The sequence below is a fragment of the Amphibalanus amphitrite genome, unplaced genomic scaffold (genome assembly GCF_019059575.1).
Source record: "Amphibalanus amphitrite isolate SeventyFive unplaced genomic scaffold, NRLGWU_Aamphi_draft 001127F_arrow, whole genome shotgun sequence".
NCBI classification, from domain to species: Eukaryota; Metazoa; Arthropoda; class Thecostraca; order Balanomorpha; family Balanidae; genus Amphibalanus; species Amphibalanus amphitrite.
In genome coordinates, this window is record NW_024882621.1 from 7,432 (window position 1) to 28,917 (window position 21,486).

General features: G+C 46.7%; 1 protein-coding gene across 2 annotated transcripts in view; it reads left to right on the forward strand.

Moving 5' to 3' along the window:
* Positions 1-456: 456 nt before the first annotated feature.
* LOC122370372 (hepatic leukemia factor-like) overlaps positions 457-21,486 on the forward strand; it is a 60,806-nt gene continuing 39,776 nt past the window's right edge. Inside the window, exon 1 of one of the 2 annotated variants that reach the window (XM_043345913.1) lies at positions 457-702. The gene's annotated coding sequence lies outside the window, so the exon portion shown is untranslated. The remainder of the gene's footprint in view (positions 703-21,486) is intronic. The other variant, XM_043345914.1, reaches the window with a different exon arrangement.

Here is a 21,486-nt window from a genome sequence, read left to right on the forward strand (position 1 = left end):
CGAGCTCTTCTCGGTTTGTCGGATACGAATGTCTGACGCGCAGTGAGACCAGTGCTGTACCTGCCAAAGTTAATGGCGAATGATTGGTCGAACCAGCGAGCGCTGAGTCGTCGGCCATTTTGACTGCTCGGCGTTGAGACAGGCTCTGTGGGATTACAATTCCAGTTTGAGTTCCAGCTTTATAGGTTAATAATTTCATTCCATGGGAATTTCGTTCTTTTTTTCGGGAATCTTTGATCAAATGGCTGCTTGATTTGAACGACGTTCGGGCGGACAGCTGGTCATAAAGTCGTGCATCGGACGGCCCAAAGATGGCCATTTTGTGAAACCGCTTATACACCCATATGCGGTAATGACTAATGCGTGTGTATGGCCGGCGGGGCGGTCGCAGCGCATGGCGAGCCGGCAGCACCTGTCAGCGCTGGGGGGCGGGTGCCGGCGGCGCGGCCGGCCAATGTCCGTCGTCGGCCGGTGGCCACCGGGCGGCAGCACTGCGCCCGTCGGCCGTCCGCGCGCGCCGCGCCGGGCCCGACCAGCTCAGTTCTGTGCCGGGGCCCGGCTCCAGGCCGATTTCGCCGTGCTAGTGGTGTCGTGCAACGTGACTGAGAACGGACAGTCGAGTCCGCTGGTGGCCGGGAGGGTTGGCGGCATTTGGAGTCCGTCCCGCGGAGAACACCATCGTCTGTCCGGCACCGCCCTCTGGTACGTACCGTGCTCAAACGGCACAGCGCTCGGCGCCCCCTGCCTGTCGGTGTCGGCGACACCGACTACCACGTGTGTGAACTGGGGGTGTAGATAACGCGAGCCAAGTAGTGTTTGCCTATCTCACCAGCTAAGATATGCGGACAATATACTGTTGTGCCGGCTGTGAGTGTGAACGGTGCGGGTGGGGGTCTGTGGGCCTGTGAACTGAACAGCACGTGGGTGCGGTTGTTGAGAGGTCAGTCGATGAAGGAGTGGCTAACACCTCAGTGTCCGCGCAGACAGCGGCTGGGAAATATATGAACACCGCCATGTGAGGTGCGTTATGTGTCAACACTCAGAGTGCACATGTATGTAAACGCCAGAAGGGAACCAAATCCATGGAACGTCGCTGGGAGGGAAACGTAAATGCCTGCAGTGGCGGCGGAATACCTTTAATTAAGGGGGCACTGCCGACTTTTGGTCCCATTCTTTCCTTGCAACGCCCATAGGGCTTATGTTAAAATGTCAAAATCAAAGGGGGCACGGTGCCCCGGTGCTCCCTTGTTCCGCCGCTTATGAATGCTTGCGGCTCAAACTGCACCAAACCGGGTTTAGTTGGTTTTATATTGGTTGTTATCTATGCGTACCAAAAGTATTTCTAGCCATAAATCTTAAGAACGATTAGGTATTTGAAAAAAAATATGGTGCCACCGAGTTACCTTTGCTCTCTATTCCATGTAATGTTCCCATAGGCGGCGGAACGGGGAGGGCACCGGGGCACTGTGCCCCCCTTTGATTTTGGCATTTTAACATGCCCTATGGGCGTTGCATGGAAAGAATGAGACCAAAAGTCGGCAGTGCCCCCTTAATTGAAGGTGTTTCGCCGCTGCTGAATGTTCCTCCTAACAGCAAAGAATGGTTACGATAGGATAGTCACCATTGATCACAACGTTGACAGAACGTTCAGTATCCAGGCTTAAAGACACGGCTTCGTTCCCCTTGTTCAGCTAAGTGTAGCTCCGCAAATCGTTTGACCAAGCGCTGGTGGTGAATAATGGCAATGTGGGGATGTTGAGGGGGTGCTTTTCCTGTTCATTGGGTCTGGTCTGAGTCACCCCAAAAGCTTTGAAACGTAAATACACAGCTAGATAGATCATGAAGGAAGACTGCTGCTATATAGGTACCCGAGGAAAGACGATGCAACCGTTTATTCAGACTCAGCTATGGCAAATTGTTAGAAAAAGCCTTTTTGCTCCTCATGGAATGTTTAAAATCACATGTATAACTCCAAAACTAATTCTATATTATCGCATAGCCTGATTCATCACATAGCCTGCCCAAAAAGATGTCTTTTCAAGTCAAAACCTTGAAGTTCGATACCTATCTATGGATGCTGTCGAAAAGAAGTCCTAATCAAATGAGCAAAAAAGCAAAGCTCGTATCCCGACCTTGGCCTTATGCTCTTTCAAAGGACAGGAAGATTTTGATGTGGTGAAGATCAAGGTCAGGTCACGTGGCCTTTGACCTTGCCCTTCACTTCACCTGCTCTTGCCCTTCAGCCCTGTTTGGCCTCGAGTATAGAAGTGCCTTTGATCAGTAGTAATCTTTGGTCGAACCGTTGCTCGTATTTATTTTTCTAGTCCCAGATGTGTGATGCTGAACATTGCCTGACCTGCAGGAATAGGGACTATATGGAAAATCATGGTGGGGAGTCTTTGTTGAAAGCCTTTATAGATTCGCCTCCATCTCTGTTGCGCCTCTGCAATGTCATCACCTATTTTCTTTAGCTCGGTAGATATGCTAGCGAATATTAGGATAGCGGAACATGATATAGCATGGTGTACCAGTGAACCGTGGTGTAACCCTTTGTTCTCGTCGATCTTCTATTGGGTAAGGCCCTTTCAGTCTTACCCATATCCTCTTAGGGTTGCACAATGCACAGCTAGGTATGGTGGGTGTGATAAGACAGCCTTGAGCACCCTGAAGTGTGTCGCTCCGTCAATCACTCCTTCAAGCCAGAGAACTACAAACGGGCAAGCACTGTTTACTTACGATGTTCTCCCAGGCCCTCGCCTTCGCTCCATGTGCTTTCCTGAACTGATCAGCTTATTACTTTGCTAAAAATCACTGGAATAGCACCACGACTCGACTCTTTAGTGCCCTGAGCACCACTTGACCCATTCCCAAAGATAGGTGGAGCATATAGCTAAGAAACTTAGCAGCACCATCAGCGAGGAGCAGCTATACGGCGAATTAGGGGGAGATCGAGGCAAAGCGGCCATCCTATGTAATGTTTGTTTGTACCTATCATCATCATCATCATAGTTTATTAGGCACCAAAGTTGGCAAGAAAGTAAGAAAAAAAAAGGCACACACAAAACATCACACAAAGCATGACAGTGGGTGAGCAGGGGCCACACATTGATGTCGCAGGCGACACTCACTCCCGCTCCGGGCATGTCAATAGCCGGAGCAGGCGGCGAGATACTTGGTCCCGGCGACTCATCAGGAAGGCAAGCGAGTCAGCTAGGCCATCGGGAGCCCGTTGGGGGTAGATACGGTCGCTGCACGGCCGCCCTGCTGCCACCCCGAGGAGTGCAGAAAGGTTGCAGTCACACATCTCATGAAGCTGTATCAGTAATGAGCCCACTAGCTCAGTCGGGCACATAGCCAGCTTGGTGATTCCTGACAGCAGCGCCTGCTGCAGCCGGTGCTCTGAGCGCATCGCATCTTTCAAAGTGCGGAAACACGCTGCCCGCAGCAGTTCATGTGCTGGTTGGATGCCGGCAGCAGCGAGAAGCGCCGAATGGTGGGCGGAGCGAGGCAGGCCAAGAACCACCTTGATGGAAGTCGCTTGAGCGGAGCAGAGGATCGTCATGTCCCTTGCATTGAGCGGGGCGGCCACGCAGCCATATGTGAGCGCCGGTTGAATGATAGTCTTCCACAAGAAGCACTTGTCGGCTGGGCAGAGGCCGGACGTCAGCATACCAGCAGGCGCGAGACCGTACAGGCTGGCACGAGCTCGAGACGCGCGGTGCTGGACGTGTGGCGCCGCAGATAAACTCCCATCCAGTACGACACCGAGGTGCTCGGACTGCTGGCGGGTGGAGAGCTGCTGGCCCGACAGGCTCCATCTTGGCACTTCGGATAGAAGCTCGGCGCCGAAGACCATGCAGTGGCTTTTGGTGCGGACGGGCTCCGGGTGGACGAACTCCAGCCTCCAGGTCTTCGCATACCGATGCTTCATTTTCAAACTTGGAAATATTCTTCCTATGTCAACTTCATCCCTTTTAGATTGCCTTTCATTTCAACTTCCTCTCATTTCTAAAGGCGTTCACGTATAAGTAGGAGATATTGGCGAAACTTTACACCTATGCATTTTGGTCACTTTGCCCCAACCCCCGGGGCAAAGTGGACACCGGGGGCTAAATGAGAAACATGAGAAACACCGAGCCCCGACATGAGAAATATTGAGTAGTTGCTTCATGCACGACTAGAGTTGTTCATGGTAATAAGTTTTAAACGAGGATGGATGTTTATTTTGTCATCTTCCCACCTGTAGCTAAACAATGCAAGGACATTCATGAAAAACAGTGCATTGTAATTTTTTGGTAACTCATGTAACCGAAAAGTGGCCGAAATATGCGCATGGCGATACATTAAAATATCAATAACGTTTGTTATCTAAATGAAAACAATGTATGGCCAATTGGGGGCTGACCACTATGCCCCGTCCACTTTGCCCCGCGCATACCGTCCAGAACAAAAATATTCCAGCTCAGCTAGTTATTAGTGGGGCAAAAAGCATTAAAATTGGTAGAAGACATGTACGGTAACCACACAATGCATGAACAAGAACGCTTCAATAAAATTTCAAACAGCAATGGAATAAAATAGCATTTAAAAAAAAATAGTAAGACACTTGAGAAGAAATACTTTTTCCGTGTATCACAGAGCAATAGCGACGGGCCGGAAACCCCGGTGTGGCTCATTCCAACGGCCGATTGGCAACCAATAACTGGAGAAGACACCTGTTGTGAATGGCTAAAATACGGGGTGGCCACTTTGCCCGGGTGGCCGTTTTGCCCCGGTCTCCCCAGCCCCGAGCCGAGCAGCTGCACGGTGTGACCATTTCGAACTCATACTCTGAGTGTAGAATGAATGGGACGAGTTCGCTTCTGACGAGTAAATATCCATCAAATGCCTTTCGAATGATGTGACACGTCACTGCGCTGAATGGAAACATGTCTTAGCATAAATACATCGCCTTTCTTTATCTCATTCCAAACTTTGTGCGTCAGCACTCAGCAGCATGATGCTTTTGGCAATAAAGGACCTTGAACAGTGGACCTTGGATGCGAGCCCTGCACTTTCGTACGCGTAGGTAAGGAAAGATCACTTCTCTGAGTTGTGACGGTTGATCTTTAGCAAAGCGCCAGCTATCTGTGCAAACGACCCAGCCGTTCTTGAAATGTTCAAAGGCATTGCAGAAGCACCCCAACTGTGATATGTATGTGGAAACGCATTTCTCGGCTGGTATCCACCGATAGACCATGTTTCAGCGCAATCGTTCCAGTTATTAGAGAGTTATAATTGTGAACGAGCTAGGATAAGTTGTGGCGCCGATAAGTGACACCTGGAATTCCGATGTATCAACAGCACCAATCTCGAGTCAGACGGGATGGGACGCCCTGTTCCTAAACAGAGAAGACATACGGATGCATGTTTGTAAAAATATAGTCTTGTCTTTCAAAGGGCCTTACAGACCGAAAAGGGACTGAATAAGCCGCTGACACGTTTTTTTTGTGTGTCCTAGGAATAGCGAAGATTTGTCCACTCCCCCTCGTATTTTATTTAATATTTCTATCTTTATGTCGGGTCACGAAGTCTCATTGAAAATCCATTGAAATAACACTCACTTTGAATTAAAGCCACTCCAAAAGTAATTAAAGCCACTCCATGCTTCAAAGACTGTTTTCCTTACTTTAATGATTAAGGGATAGAACGAACATAACCGAACCACCAGCCACTGCTAAATTGCTATCTTTGTCCGGAATCCATGTTAAAAGGCTAATGCATTCCCTTTGACTATACTTTGCGATTGAGTTATTTTGTTCAACATTGTCATCGTTTTAACAGCTTATGAACTTAGGTCGAATTTGAGGGTAATTCGCAAAAAAGTGAGTGATGCGCTGTATCTAGATCATGACCTTTTGCGAACTTTGTCAAGAATATCGAATAGGGCAAATTTAGTCATGACGCACTTGTGTAAAGTGACCTTTGGCGTGTCCTACCAAATGACTCAATTAATTCTACAATGACTTTTGACATGTTGACGCTCTTTGTCAATAGTTGCTACGTAGCAGAATGGGAGAGGGAATGAAAGCTGAAAACGTTTCCCCGCCATGATCCGTGAAACGTACGGTCCAATTCCAGTGGATCAGCCTCCTCCTTGATTGAGCCAATGTCGCAAATATTCGCCTGTGGGCGTTTCTCGTCTCCTTGCCCACAATAGGCTATAGTCGGTTGAGATCTTTCTATGACTTATGACTTTGGCTATGACTTCTATGTCTTTCTTCTATGACTTCTATGTATACGTCTGTCCTGGCTCTCAAAACGATGTGGTGCCATTTTAAACGTCGGTGGGTTTAGACCTTCGCATCATTGGACGGCACTAAGGGGCACAAGCTTCTCGCGTTTGTCCCTAGTTGAGTGAGAGCTTCGCAGAAAAAGACTGTGCTGTTCTTAGCGACAGGAAGCCGTTGGTTAGCATCATATAGCATCAGGTATCAGATCCACCGCTTACCTCAGAACAAAAAGAAATCAGTTTTTGTGAATAACTTCGGAACACAGTCGCAGAGCGACGAAAATTGTAGGCATAACCCATTTTTTTGTCCCTTCAAGTGATTTTGGTACTTATAGTTTGAAAAATGTCGATGTCAAGCATGGCCTCAGGTAGAGTAACTAGGTACTAAGCTTAATGTTGATTGGCATACAATATTCATGCTAATTTCTACTACAATGCCGAAACTATAGCCAAAATATGAGAAAATCCTTTTCACATGTCGGTGTAGGGACCGCTGCCTTTCACAAGGCAGGTGACAGGGATAGCGTAAAATTTTTATAATGCTTAAATAATTCGATTGAGTTAACTTTTTTATGTTGACTAGACATTATATTTTTACGACCGCAAAATAAATTTTGAGATATCGTAAGCAAGAACCATGAGTTAAAGTTAGTATTGTTAACATAACTATCCCCTCTCCAAAAATATATGAATGGCTAAAAATTTTCGCTTGAAAAGTGGGGAACCTTGGAAGCCGTACGTGTTGTCGGTGCCTTGTTGCCTAGGAGCTGGAGCAATTGGACCACCACCCCTCCAAGCACTCGTCATGTTTTTAAGCGCAGTTAGTGGTTTGCACCGACCATCAACACGATACGGGCCTGGCTAATTATATATTTATCAGGTGCTACGCAAATGGCGGCACTGCGGCGCCATTTCGTTTCCAGTTTAAAAGAGCTTGGAAAAGACAGATTTTCTCGATCCCCTCTTGATCAGTATCAGACACACCATGGCGTCGTCTAGTATATAAGGTACGCAATACGACCATCGCAAATCTTGGAACGTTCTACGCTTTTCCGTTATTATTTCTTTTTCATTATTTCATTGCCAAAGTTGCACAAGGGGTGCGCAGCGGCGCGGCGGCGGCCGAGTCGGTCAATGCCGGCGCGGCTCGGTTCGATTTCGCCGCCACCGCGCTGCACACGTGCGGTGCAACGTGACGGCCCGACGGCGGCGCCGGCTGGCGGCGGGGGATCGCCTCAGTTGCAAGGCCCGATCCGTCCCTCCCGCGCCGCCTCTGCCGACCGTCGCCCCTCAGTGGGCGCCAGATACCACAGCGGATACGAGGGACAGCCGCTGTGGCAGCGGTCCCATACACTGCGCCCCCCGTATCGGGTGTAAAAGCTGGGCCTGCATGGCACCGGAGCAGCGGGCCGAACAGCCGCCGGACGAGCGTGGGGAAACGGGAGGGGGGGGGGGTCTGGATGGAAGGGTGGGAGTAAAGTAGGACAGTAGTGCTGAATGTTGTACTATTTCTTGGATAAGTGCTCTGATGTGGGCTTATGTCAACGCATATTAAATGCTGTTCTGCGCCGTTTGACCCCGTGACCCCGAGGTGATTGATTCATTCAGTTCGGGTTGAATCACCCCTATAAGAGTCGAACAGCCCTGGTGACTTATAGACTGTCCAATGCCCATGCTTGCCGAGTGAGCATTGACAGGTTTTTAGTGGGTAGTTATGCATGAATGTTAGGTTTATCTCATTTGCATTTTCTTTTTGTCCCGTTTCAACCACAGTGGACTGAGCGCGACAAAATAGATATGTTTGGTTTAAAATGCATTTGTAGAGTATGGCCACAGAGGCCACACATACATAGGTACAGAGCCTTACACCGGTCACCCATTGTGACATCATCCGCTGTCTCTGCAAGGAACTTGGTCAACACAAGTGGAATTGCGTGTGTCTGCACCATATAAAGTTGCTTGTCGCTGTTAGTGCTAATGCAATGCACGAACGACAGTGCTGTCTGAAAAGCGACCACTGCACTGACATCTCAAAACGCTGCTGTTGTTAAAGGGACCCTCCCACCTTCAAAAAAGTTAATGAATTGGCATGAAAGTGATGTCGCTCGGTTCAGAAAGAGCAAAAACGAATATCTACCAAATTTCATCGAAAATTATTCACCGGTTTTCAAGATATTAGACTTTTACTTTTGTTTACTTTTTGGGATCTCCGCTGTTCCTAGCGACTTTATTTGAAAGTGCGGCATTTGTTGCGCGCAAAGCAGCATATACCACGCGTGCTACAAAACGTTTTAGTCAAACTTAATGACGGACGTTCGAAAGCCTGATGACGTCATCAGATTCCCGTAATGGTTAAGAGATAGGGACCACGCTGGTCCCACCCTGCAAGTAAAGGGAAGAAATTTCTTGAACACCATAAAGCTGCGGGGGTTGCGACCAGGATAAATGGTGGTTTCTGAGCCTGGCCGCAAACTTGGCTATCTCAACTCAAAACTAATGTTAAGGTGGGAGGGTCCCTTTAAATTTATTCTTCTAGTCTAGAATCCAGTGGTAATCAAGTCATCACATAAAACCACAGGGCATCACAGCAGCTTGTCATTGCAATAATAAGATGCATAATGCGCGCGCCCCATACGGTCCTGGCTTTCCACGCCATGCTGTGTGCATGGGCGTTGGAACTTGGAACATAGCTCAAGGTTCCCAGGCCAAGCGGAGGGGTGCTAAAAACTCATTTGATGTCAACCCAGCCTAAGAAATTTCTGTAACAGATCACCAGCAATTGTATAAATAAGGACCAATCTTCAATTGATTTTACCTGTATGCGGCTTTTTTTTGTAAATAAAGTAATAGAAACTTTTTTTTTTGCTTAAACATGCATTGCCTTCGAGTGCGTACAACACAAATCGTGTTCATGCCATAAATGTACGATATCACAGTCATGTCAGGTCACATGAATTTGGTAAGACCCCCTTAAACAGTTGTCCTAAGTTTGCTCCGTTTTTTTCCAAATGCACGATGAATTTCGGGGGCAGTCCTGTACAGATATAAATCACATAAGGCACCTAGAAACAACTTGCCGACCTGTCACAAATAACAAAAAAAAAACGGAGACATACGAAGCCATGGCTATGATACCCTCATGTAATATACAAAGTTTCAAACTTCTTAGAGATTAACTACAGGGATGACATGAAGGTACACATTTTTTTAGATGTGGCTACCTAACTTGACTTGGTGGCCGTATACTTTATGTGATATGGGTCAAAAAATTTATTCACGTTACGAAATTAGTTTATGATAAGCTATACCAATTTTTGCAAAGATCCACAGCGTGGTTTTCTTTATACACGAAAAAGGCTGGAGAGCATCCTCTCGAAAAGCGCCTTCCCCTGGCACCACCACCACCACTGTCACCAGGACAAGAGTTAGAGGATCACATCAGGGAAGACCATTATTCCCTTACACCTTCGCTATACATACAGATGTAGGTAAACGTACAGTGGAAATAAGTCGCATCGGTGTGCAACCACCACCACCATTGTCTATGAATATAATGTAATGAAGAGTTGGTAAAATTTCCTTTTTTGCGGGACCTACAGCATATTCATACCTACAAAGCAACACAACACGTTTATGAGAGGAGGCATAACAACGCGTTGAACCAGCACCGTTTCTGGAGGAGGCAGGGACTATTCTTCCATCTTTTGTGTGTGAATTATTTCCTAAGCGTTGCGAAGCTCATACATAAAGCTTCTATAAACAGCTTCTATACGTAAAGCTTCTTATAGCTCCTTGTTAAAAATCGAGAATACGTCTTCTTTGATTTGTTTTTAACCCTCGCCCGCACATGGGGGGGGGGGTGGTTGCCCCCCGGTAGTCTTTCTGCTCTGCACTCAACATTTTAAGAGCTAGAAGGCTGATTTTTCTTATAGCTGCTCCTCTATCCTTTCTTGATGTCCACTGAAAATTTCAAGTTTCTGTGGTTTTTGGTTTCGGAGATATGATCTTGTTTTTCAGGTCATGTCATGACCCAAATGGCCAATTCTCAACATCTTGCGTTGGCTATGGGCCTTGTGAGCTTTTGACACCTTGATTTCGGCCTTTTTTGCCAGTCTTACCTCTCACCTATCATGGAACATGTTTTTCGACGATGTACAGATGTCAAGGTCAAGGTCAACCTAGGTCATCTAAGATAATTGCGTTTTAGGCAAGCGGAATTTACTTTTTGTGAAGTTTTTTGACTGCATTTTTGGTAAAAGCTTCTCAGATCATGATTTCATGTAATATGGACACATAAACAATCGGTGCACACATCAGTGCACACACAGACACACACAGACATACAAACACATATAATTGACCTTGACCTTACTTGATCTGAAATGACCTCAGCAGCAAAAACCTGGTCGGGTATAGTGACAAAGAGGTTCTAGCTGGCTTGGCACCAGAAAGCGGCATCGTCATCGGTATATGATAAGCAGCGCACTTGATATCCAACGGTGACCCAAAACAGCAACATTTTTTAGTTTGACCTGACCTGGAAGGTCAATGACTGACCTGAGAAGGTAAAACTGGGTATCATTGGATTCGTCTCTTCCCAAAGAATCTTTTTGGTCCTTACCGCTAAGCTCTATCTCCAACAGGAACGAAATGGCGCGGAGGGTGTGGCACCCCCCCCCCCCATGTGCGTTCTAGGATGGGAAAATGGCATGTGTGGGCGAGGTTTAAACAAAACCCGTCGATTTTTTGTTACGGAGCGAGCGAAGCGAGCAGAGTCTCATACTGAATTAAAGGAAACAGTCCACTTTCCTGAAATCAGTATTTTGCTATTGATTTATGATTTTTTATGCTCAAAATAATCATGAAATAAAATAAAACCTTTTTGTAAAAACAATTATTTTCTTTATTTTAATATAGGGCGAACTATATTCTATGGAAAATAATGTTTGACGCGGAAGCTTATTACGCATTGACCAATCATATTGCGTAGCTCAAACCTACGAATACTGCATTGGCTGTAAACAGCACGCTGATTGGCTGACGATGACGTGGCTGCATTCCTGTGCAAGGCACGCATTCCTCTACAAGGCACTCTTTTCGGAACGAGAAATGGAATTTCTTCGTCTAGGGTGATCGTTGAGCCGTAAAAGCTCCTGATTTGTGCTAGTCTCAGCTCAAGCTACGAAACTGCTATTCCAGCTCAAAACCCCATGTTAAAAGTGAACTATTTCCTTTAAGGGAAAATCCTGAGTATGAGCGGCCGGCCGGCCGTGGGGACGCTCTTCAAAAGCTAATATCTTAGGAACGGGACATCCGATTGACAAGCGGTCTTCTTTACTGAATGTCACTTGGACGTAAAAGTTCTGTGGTGTGATGGCCACCATGCGTTCTTGCCAACCACCGCACGTGGCGCGTGGTAAAGTTGGACATTTTTTAAGAACCCCCAAAATTGCAACCTCAATAACGGCACAACGGTCGGGCCGATTGAATTGAAACTCGATACACAGTTAGGTCTCCATCAGATAATTCATCTGCATGTGTTAAGGTTGGGGTGCTACAGCACGTGCGCACGTGCAGGGGGCGCTCCCAGATCTCGAGAACGGCTGGGCCGATTGCGCTCAAATTTGGTACACGGTTGGGGACCAGTTAGTAGGGTGCCGTGCAAAAGTCAGTTTGGACCCCGCTTGCACGTGCGCACGTGCAGTGTGCCGCTTCCAGATCTCGAGAACGGCTAGGCCGATTGCGCTGAAATTTGGCACATCGCTAAAGACCGGTTAGTAGGGTGCAGTGCACAAGTTAGTTGGAGGTACCCCCTCGCAATTTCGCACGTGCAAGGCCCATCCTCTCGCTCGCTCCGTTGGTCGCCCAAAAGGCGTTTTACTGGTAATATTTGCTAATAAATAACGTCATGCCACACCATTTTCTAACTTCGAAATTTCCAAAGCTTCTATTACCTTAGGTCCGATGGAAACGATGCGTAAGAAGAAGTTAAACGGTTCCGTCTTTCAACTAATTATGCAGGCTTTCTCGTCAGGACGCGCTTCCAAGTTCTACTTCTGTGCTCGTTCCTCACCACCAAGAAGACGTTATGCCGGTGGTGAGTGCATATGATGTATCAGTCAATTGAGCCCGGACACGCACATGCGACCGAACCACCGCGACCGCTGACCCGCCGAGGCCGTCCGGCCCCGGGACAGCGGGCGCCCGGGCAAAGTCGTGTCGCTGGCCACGTCACGCTGTGACGTAACGCTCAGATCGTCAGTGCAACGCGCAACGGGCGACAGGCTTTCCTCGCATATCTGACTGAAGCATGATATGAGCAAGTATGTTGGCCAACTTCAGATGGGCGGCGGTGCTCGGTGCCAGTGGCCGGTTCGATTTCGCCGTCGTCCGGCCCAGTGCACGTGCGGTGTAACGTGACAGAGGCGGCCGCGCCGGCCAGCAGGGGGAGGGGACGCCGGAATTGCAGGGACTGTTCCGTAACGACTTCAGTAACGACCGCCAACGGCCACCCCCATGACATCGTTTGAGGAGCAGAGTGTACAAAATCGACGGTAAACGAAACGAAGAGGCCATGGAGATTGTATTCCGTCGGTCAATATGCAATGGAAATTTTTACGGCATGTCAGCAGTAGGATTATATGTGAGGAGTGAATATGCCGAGTACGACGTTTACCAAGAAAATGAAGAGCGAAAACTAAAAATAGGCCTGTGTTAGGTACTTGGTGTGGAACAATACCACTGCACAAACGATCCGTGAATTCTAAAATGCATGTAAAATTGGAACGTCAACGTTGATGTATATTCACAATTCGAGCCTTTACCACAGTGAACTGTCCTGTGACATGCGACGACGATGATTTAGGAGCGATCTTAGGGCCAAGGAGGATATTTGAGAGCGGCACAATGCGTGATTCATTGTGACACCGTGATGAAAATGATTGTTGTGATTGACAACAAAGACTGATATCCGTCAGTCATGTGACGAATCTGGACGAAAAGTGCGCTTCAATTGCAATGCAACAGCAACCTCATTGCCAGGTCTTCAAAAACGATATTCTTAGTATCTTGTAAGCATCGCATGTTTTATGTGGCTTAGGATTGATAAAGGTTGGTAACCTTCAAACAAGCAGTGGTGCTTGTGCATACGCAGATACAGAAAGCTGCTTTCGAGACTTCACCAACAGTTATAAGCATTTGAACAGAGCATGAGAGCTGAACACTGAACAGCATGCATGATGACTGATGAGTGATGACCTAACTAGGTATTTTCATTCATTCTTATCAGCTATATCTTACCACTATGTCCTGCGATTGGAGTGAAGTAATTTCAGTTTAATTTCGGAGTTCAGTGTAATACTATCTATTGTTTAATATTTTTCATATTTACATATCAAAAGGAAATGAACAGATGCATCATCATGAAATCGCTTGGTACTGTTTTTAAATATATACCCAACTCTGTTTGACAAGCACTGTGCGACTATATAACTATGCGCTGCTCTCGGCGCGGCTAATTTCGGGACGAACACGCAGAAAACACGTGAGCCGACGCGCAGACCCTGTGTTCCACCCCCTATCAGTGTTTGTCCTTCAGATAATAGGTACGTACACACAGTGCGTACAGGAAAATTCAAGATAACAGGACATCCTGAGTCTAGCATACCCTGTTTCATTATGGACAGCAATGCCATTTTCATCGACAGCAATTATCTCAAGGGAGTCTTCTGGAATAAATTAACGGTAAGAAGCAAAGCCGTTTTGATAGTTTCGCACGACATATAAGCCTCATCATACAATTAAGTAAAGATCAATAGAAAGTATAAGTAAAACAAAGATCAGAACTTATTATAAAGATGAATATGAGATGGTGTTTTCTGATTTGTTTAATCAGATATATGCGCATTCTAGATCTATTTCAAAGTTTACATGACGATTATGGGACACTGCACCCATGTATGATTTGTTTGTGCTTAATGTGGCAGCATGAGCGACTGCTGTAAAGGCAACACGATAGTTCAGTCACTTTTGGGACAAATTTTCTACTTGTTAAGTTACATATTTGTTTCCCTCCATATAGGTCACGTGCATTTCTGGATGATGGTGCAGTCACTCCTTCGGTGTTAAGTACTCTTGATCCATTAGAAAGTCCTATATAAAGGCAAGGAACTCAAGTATGCGCTCTCACGGATCTTAAATGAGCCCGGAATGTCACAAAGGCAGTTGTATATGCCTACACTATCGGCGGTCGACAGCTACAGGAAACCCCTCTCCACCAACAAACGATTCGTCTGCACTCGGCTACAGATCGACATAGACTGCGAATGTCCATACACGATGCACCCATTGTCAGGAAGGCTTAGCACGAACACTGCGTGGGCCGCTTTCAATCTTGTTACCGAACGACACGTGTCTGGCAAAGAAAGACGAACTATGTAGGCATATTATCCATCTTGGCATGGCCCACTAGAAAAATAATGTTTTCAAAGACTTGCATATAAACATAAATCCATTATGATCAAGAATACAATGCGGGACAGCCTAATGCGCCTCTAATTAGGTTTTTTCTTTCTTTTTACTTCACTAGGCGGTAAGTTCCTCGTGGTTGGCGCAGTTTGTATGTGCCAGATTCGTAACTTCTGAAATAATTCTGGTTGCAAGAACATAATTTATCAGGACATCGACCACTTGGTTAAGTGGGGAGCTTCTTGAGAAGTTCGCTATTCGTGACATCCGTAGTGCACAAATGCAGTGACCGTTTTATTGAAGGAATCTGACCAAGCAGTCGCCATCTTTGGTCGCGCTCAATGTTCATGGGGTGAATCGTGGTATACATATGGTACCTATACGAGATGTGACAAAAAAAAAAAAAACACCGGGAATTACCTTATAAACTTAGAATTAAAAGACATACGAAGAATTGGCTCATGGTCCCATTTTTATTAGTCCTCTCCCAAATATGTATAATATACAAGTGTGTATGATATAAAAGATAAGAAGTTTGTATAATATATAACATACATTGTATACGCAGTTCTGCGTTTGCTTCGGCTAAACACGGAAGGGCAAATGTCGGCAAAGACCAAAGGTCGGTTTAGTTAGTCGGCAAAGGTCTTTTCCCCGAGGGTTTCCATAGCTCTTGTCACGGTGTTCTTAATCTAAGGTAGGGATACAGAATGAGTTCTCTAAAGCTGACATTTTAGTCAAGGAAAAGTCAGAAGTCCTACGATGCAAGAGCTTTAATAGGATGGACGTTTGAGTCCTGCGGTCCGACTCTTGATCAGAAATTGTTTCCAATGAAATGCTTTGTGCGAGAACGCGTTGTCAGGATGGAGGAGCCATTCCCTACCGCATGCAGCTCTCAACTCTCTGCATCCCCAATTGCTGCAGCAAGGCGGTGCAAACTTATTCCCTTATCATGTCAAGCTCATCTGCTATCATTCACATCACTTATCTTCACTTATCATTTAACACCAGCTGTCTCCCACGCTTTATCGTTTTCATTCCTCTCCGGCTTGAAAAGCCGTCCTCTCCCAAGGCGGCTGAGCTTTCATTACAAATTGGCCGATTTTGAAATACGTGCTTTAGTCACATTCCCACACAGTTGAAATAGAATTGTCGCCTCGGAGCTCTTGCAACAGCTGGATGCATCCTGTTTTATTTTCTTCCATAATCTACTACTTATCATTAACCACTTGCTCCATTCTTCTAATTCATACCAGCTTTGTGACAAGGTCAAAAGTATGGGCACACGGAACAGCCTATAAGACGGAGACCAATGTACATTGTACAGCCCTCAGCAGACTGCGTGGTAGGTATTCTTTTTTCGACAAAACCGGTAATAACTCAAAGATCATGTTATCAGTCGGTCGGAACTCACTGCAAGTAGAGGCGCCATGCTCCACTCCTTCGATTGGGTCTATCACTAATAAAACTATATGCCTTGTGTTGCAACAAAATGCAAAAGTTTGTTTTCGGGGCAAATCTAAACTTTTGGGTTTTGTTGCCAAACTGGATGGAAAATGAGTACGATGGTAATGTCAATCTAAGGTGCGGAGTCTCGCACGTCTTGCTGTTACGATTTCGGAGTGACCGATAGCATAGTATCCGCGTTATTCTCGGTTTTGTCGAAAAAAGAATACCTACCACGCAGTTTGCAGAGGGCTGTACAACGGTGATAAATATTTGGACGATATGGTGTCCAACTAATGGACAACGATATTACCACACAGTATCGGTGAAATGTTGTGCAATGTACAATAGAATGGTATTCATTGTTTTTCACTGGGTCCCTTATACTGATGGGCATTACAATTGCAATTCCGGAACTTTTTTGTCAAACCTCGTTGTCGTATAAGTCGAGTTTGTATGTTTTTGGTTGCATAGACTCGGTCTTGCAGACATTGTTTGGAGCCTTAGAATATCTCACTAACTATAAGAACACATCCAAATTAAGTGATGTATTGTGAGTAAACGATATTCGAATGGTTCTGACAGCAGCATTAAAGGAAATAGTTCACTTTTCTGAAATTAGTATTTTGCTATGGATTTATGATTTTTTATCCTCAAAATGATCAGAAAATAAAATAAACCCTTTCTATAAGAACAGTTATTTTCTATATTTTAATATAGGAAGAACTACCTATATTATATGTAGAATGATGCTTTGACGCGGAAGCTTATTACGCGTTGACCAATCACCTTGCGTAGTTCAAACCTAAGCATGCTGCATTGGCTGTAAGCAGCATGCTGATTGGCTGACGATGATGTGACTGCATTCCTTTCTAAGACACCACATTCCTGCGTAAGACACTCTTTTTGGAACAGGAAATTGAATATTTTTGCTTAGGGTGATCGTTGGGCCGTAAAAGCTTATGATTTGTGCTAGTTTTAGCACAAGCTACAAGACTGCTATTTCAGTTCAAAACCCCATGTAAAAAGTGAACTATTTCCTTTAATATTATAACTTATTAAACGTTGTTTTCACCGTCCTGCCTGACGATTTTAACCTTCCAGGCGGTGGGGGGCATTTTTTTGCCCCCCCCTTTAGTTTTTTCGATATATCTCGAGAACCGCTGCGCCGATCGTCACCAAACTTTCAGTACCCTCCCGGGAGCAGCTAGCGCACATGGTGACAAAAAATTTTCCAAAGGCTATGATAGGTTGGCCGGTAATGACGTCAGAGTGACGTCATTTTTGCCATTTTCGACCCAAAAAAAGGTTTCGCGGGAAGAGCTGTCAGGCCTACAGCTTTAGAGATACAGAAAAATGTTTCAGACATAAAAGGTGTGGAATTAAAAGGGCTACAAAACTGCTATTTCGGTTTTTCGAAGTTTTTGGATTTTGACCCCCAAAAATAAAAAAATAGATTTTTTGAATATAATAGCCGAAAAATCCAAAAAGTTTCTTGAATTTCGAAAAAAACCGGAATATATGTGATAGCCCCTACCGCCTTCTATCTACATACCAAATTTGAGATCGATACCTCTTTTTTTGGCCAAGTTATAGCGAAAAAACTGTTCAAAATTGATGACGTCAAATTTTCAAACTCAATTTTTAGCAATTCTAGACCTCGTAGCGCAAAACAAAGACCACCATTAGACTCCCCGTGACGAGCTGCATCGAATCGATACCCATTTTATCCAAAAACATCAACTTTGAAATTTGACCTTTTTTGACCTGACCTTGACCTGACCTCCACCAGAAAGTGACCTAAACCGTACCTGATGGTCTTATAACCAACACCATTGAGTTGGAAATGAAAAACTGGCCATAAAACATGCATCGCATAACCTTAGTAAAGTTGGGCTCATGTGGTGACCCTTGGTGACCTTTGGTGACCTGACTTGCGACCTGACCTGGTATGACCAGTGACCTCTAATAGCAACATATGTACTAGACAACTGACGCCTTATCACTGATTTTCGACAAAATGCGTTTTACTCGGTGTTATAGCGCTTTCCCTAGAAGCCCCGTGAACGGTGAAACATTTTATCTTTGACCTGACCTGTGACGTCATCGGTGACCCCGAGGTCAATGAAATTTGGTTTCCCTCGACAAATTTGACAGGGCTATCGAACGCCGTTTGAATTTTCCGGATCCGTCCAGTAGTTTCGGAGATACGGGGGGCAAAAAAGTGCCCCCCCCCCACCGCGCGGAAGGTGGCTGGTAGGCCCACCGCCTGCCGGGTTAAAATGAGGCAATGAAATACCTACATAACAAAGATTCAGCTTACATTTCATCCCGGTATAGTCAGGCATCAAACGCTCAAAACTGATCTGTCTACGTCTGATGTCGAACGGTTCGTACCTGAATGGATAAGCCAACTTTTTTATTCTGATCATACATTAAAAAGTGCCTATGCTGAAACAATGGTTCGTTTAAAAAAGAGATGATACGGCTTTTTTTCTAAATGTTCTGTGCCACTAGAGTTTGTCGACCGCCAGTGGCTAAATGGCAAACGTTATCGTGGGTACCAATAAAATAATGTCAAATTTTATGCCTAACCATTTTATGACCAGCGCGATGCGAAGCGAGCGCGAGATATATTGTTAGGTACTGTACCTATTACCAAAACAATGCACTCTCGCAGCTTCATCAAACAACTTTCTTTGCATTGGAGATTGGTGAAATAAAGTGATTTACTTGCTTCTTCGCTGCTGCTGAGTTTCTGCAGCAGCTTTTGGTTTTATCAAAATTATGTTCTATCAGCCATTAAGCGCGTATTCTTCCGTCCATCGTTTACAAGGCCTTCATAATGAAAAGGCCTTCTAACGGAGCTGCAGCCATGTTGCGCGTCTAACGCCTTGATAACTTGCAACCCACGTATACGTATTTGCTTTCCGGATTGTAGCTCTCCCCAATCCCAGCTACTATCCTCGACTCCCGGTGATTTTATACAGCTTAAACGGATAAACTTGAAACGGAATCGACCCCCCGTATAAGGGACAAACCGAAGACACGAAGAACTCTCAGTCATTCGCCCTGTGAGACTCTTTGCCCCGTGGTATCGGGCTTGTAGCCAGGGTTGGAAACTCCCGGGTCGCAGAGCGTTGTCTGCTGTGAACCCGCCGTTCGACATGGTGGCGGCTGTACGGTGTTCAGCAGGGGAGCCTGCGGCCAGCGTACTTACAACCAGCGGTCGGTAAAATAGCGATGGCGGTGCGTTTCTGCAGGCCCGGCCTTGGCAGTAACTCCGCCTCGGAAACTGGCCGGCCTGCGTGGTTTTGGAGTTGGTTTGACAGGTGCTGCCACCGCGGTCATGCGCCGGGAACATTGGCGGCCGGCCGCAGGTGCAGGCGGTCGGCATACTGGCACCGGCAGCGGGCCCATATGACGGCCGGGCACCGGGCGCCGCGCGCGGCGTCATGGAAAGGGCCATGACGTCACCGCCGCACTGCGTGGCCCGTGTAGCGGCTATACCTGATCTCGGTCAACCAACGGAAACTGCCAGGACTGTCTACGGGCCAACTGCGCAGTGCGCACCTCATCGAAGGATCGAGATGGGGTGGAGACTGGTACCGCAGCGGCATTTGGAAAACCCTAGGGTAACCCCACGACCGGATCTGCGTCAATCCGATGCGTACCCGGGCGATGTCTCTTTCGACCTCTGCCGCTGATGGTCCCCATACCGGTTTGTCCCTAATTGAGCCAGTAGCTCAAGGCACGTCCGATTACACTGTAATTGAGCCAGAGCCATGCATCATAGATGAGCGTACCGGCCGTTATGAAACGTACCCGATGACCCCAAACGCTTCGGTAGTACCCAGGTATGCGAGCGGTGACGTCACGGCTACTATAAACTGGCTTTTAGAGTCGGCGGTGCTGTCTGCAAGCGGGCTACAGTGTCAGTATTCGGGGAACGGATCTTTATTTTTACACCAGCGACTCTGATTTGAACCATCAAGTGTCTGATTATTGCTGTGCAGAGTGTAGTGTGTAGTCACATACCGTTACAATACCGCCTGATGACACACCTCCAAGCAAAGCAGTCAAATGTCTGTTGGTGGTGACAAACTTGGGATAGGCCACAACTGCGTAGTTTACTGCGTTAAGCTACGAGCGTTATATATGTGTGTGTCATATGGTTTCGATAATCTGTTCCAAGCTGCTCGTCTTGTGAGCCGTACGGTGGGTAATGGCGCAGTTACCAGCGCCGCTATATAGGTATTGCGTCACGTAGCAACAGTTTCCGGTCGATCCCAGGGAAGATCATATGAGACGGCTTCCAATGAAAAAGCCATATAATCTCACCTAGCATATGCCTACGTGTCCGGCGGGCGACATCCCTGTGCCTATTTATAGTCACCGTGCCTGTGCCTACCTTTTACCGAGAAGCGCTGGGCCGGTGGTATTTAGTATTTGGGCGATCCGCTGTATGGACTGAGGAGCGGCTGCGTCTCGGCCGGGCTCGCTATCAGCCGCGTGCTCTGCAGCCGTGGGTCTGTGGGCGCGTTAGGGGGCCGTGCCGCCGCTGCTCTGGGCCGTCTGCTGGCCGGGCTCTGTCGCCCTTCACCGGCACCGCCGCGGTCCCCGTACCGAGGGCGGTGGGCCGCTCAGAAACCATCAGCCGTGCTCAGCAGAATGGCCCGCGAAATTAGTATACGGCGGAACTGGTGCATCTGTAGCATACGGCTGCATATCGGTGGTCTTTTCCATGGTATTTGGAACGCAATAGTTTGGCTGGTTTACCTAAGGAAAAAATAGAAGCCGTCAAGGCAGCGCGCCAGTTGTTGCGCACATTACTACTTAGCGATAAATCAAAATACGGGATGTTTACGCCATTCTTTCTACACGAATAAAGTATGCCTCAGTTTTAATTGCCTTTATGAAGCTTCTAAATGGACTATCCGATGGTGTTGACATGAGACGCACGAGATATACAGGGAAAACTTCCCAGCAAAACATGGCAAATAGACGTAAGCAAGAAGGAAGCTATTAAGCAAGGACGATGAGTTGATTACACGCTGCAGTGCTGCGAATTAAAGGCTGCCGTGCAATTCCGCTCTGCGCAGATGCACATGTCATGCAAAGTTGAGTCAGCAGGGTGCCCCAAACTGAGTCCTGTTCGGCGGCCTCGGCACCGCTGGACACCGATGGCGCCGTCAATTGACCGGAGGATGCCTTCAGCTCGTTTACAATTCAGCTCTTGGACGCCAACCCTTACCAAGACGAGAGGCTGGCGGACAGAGAATGTCCGTCCTTTTCAATGTTTT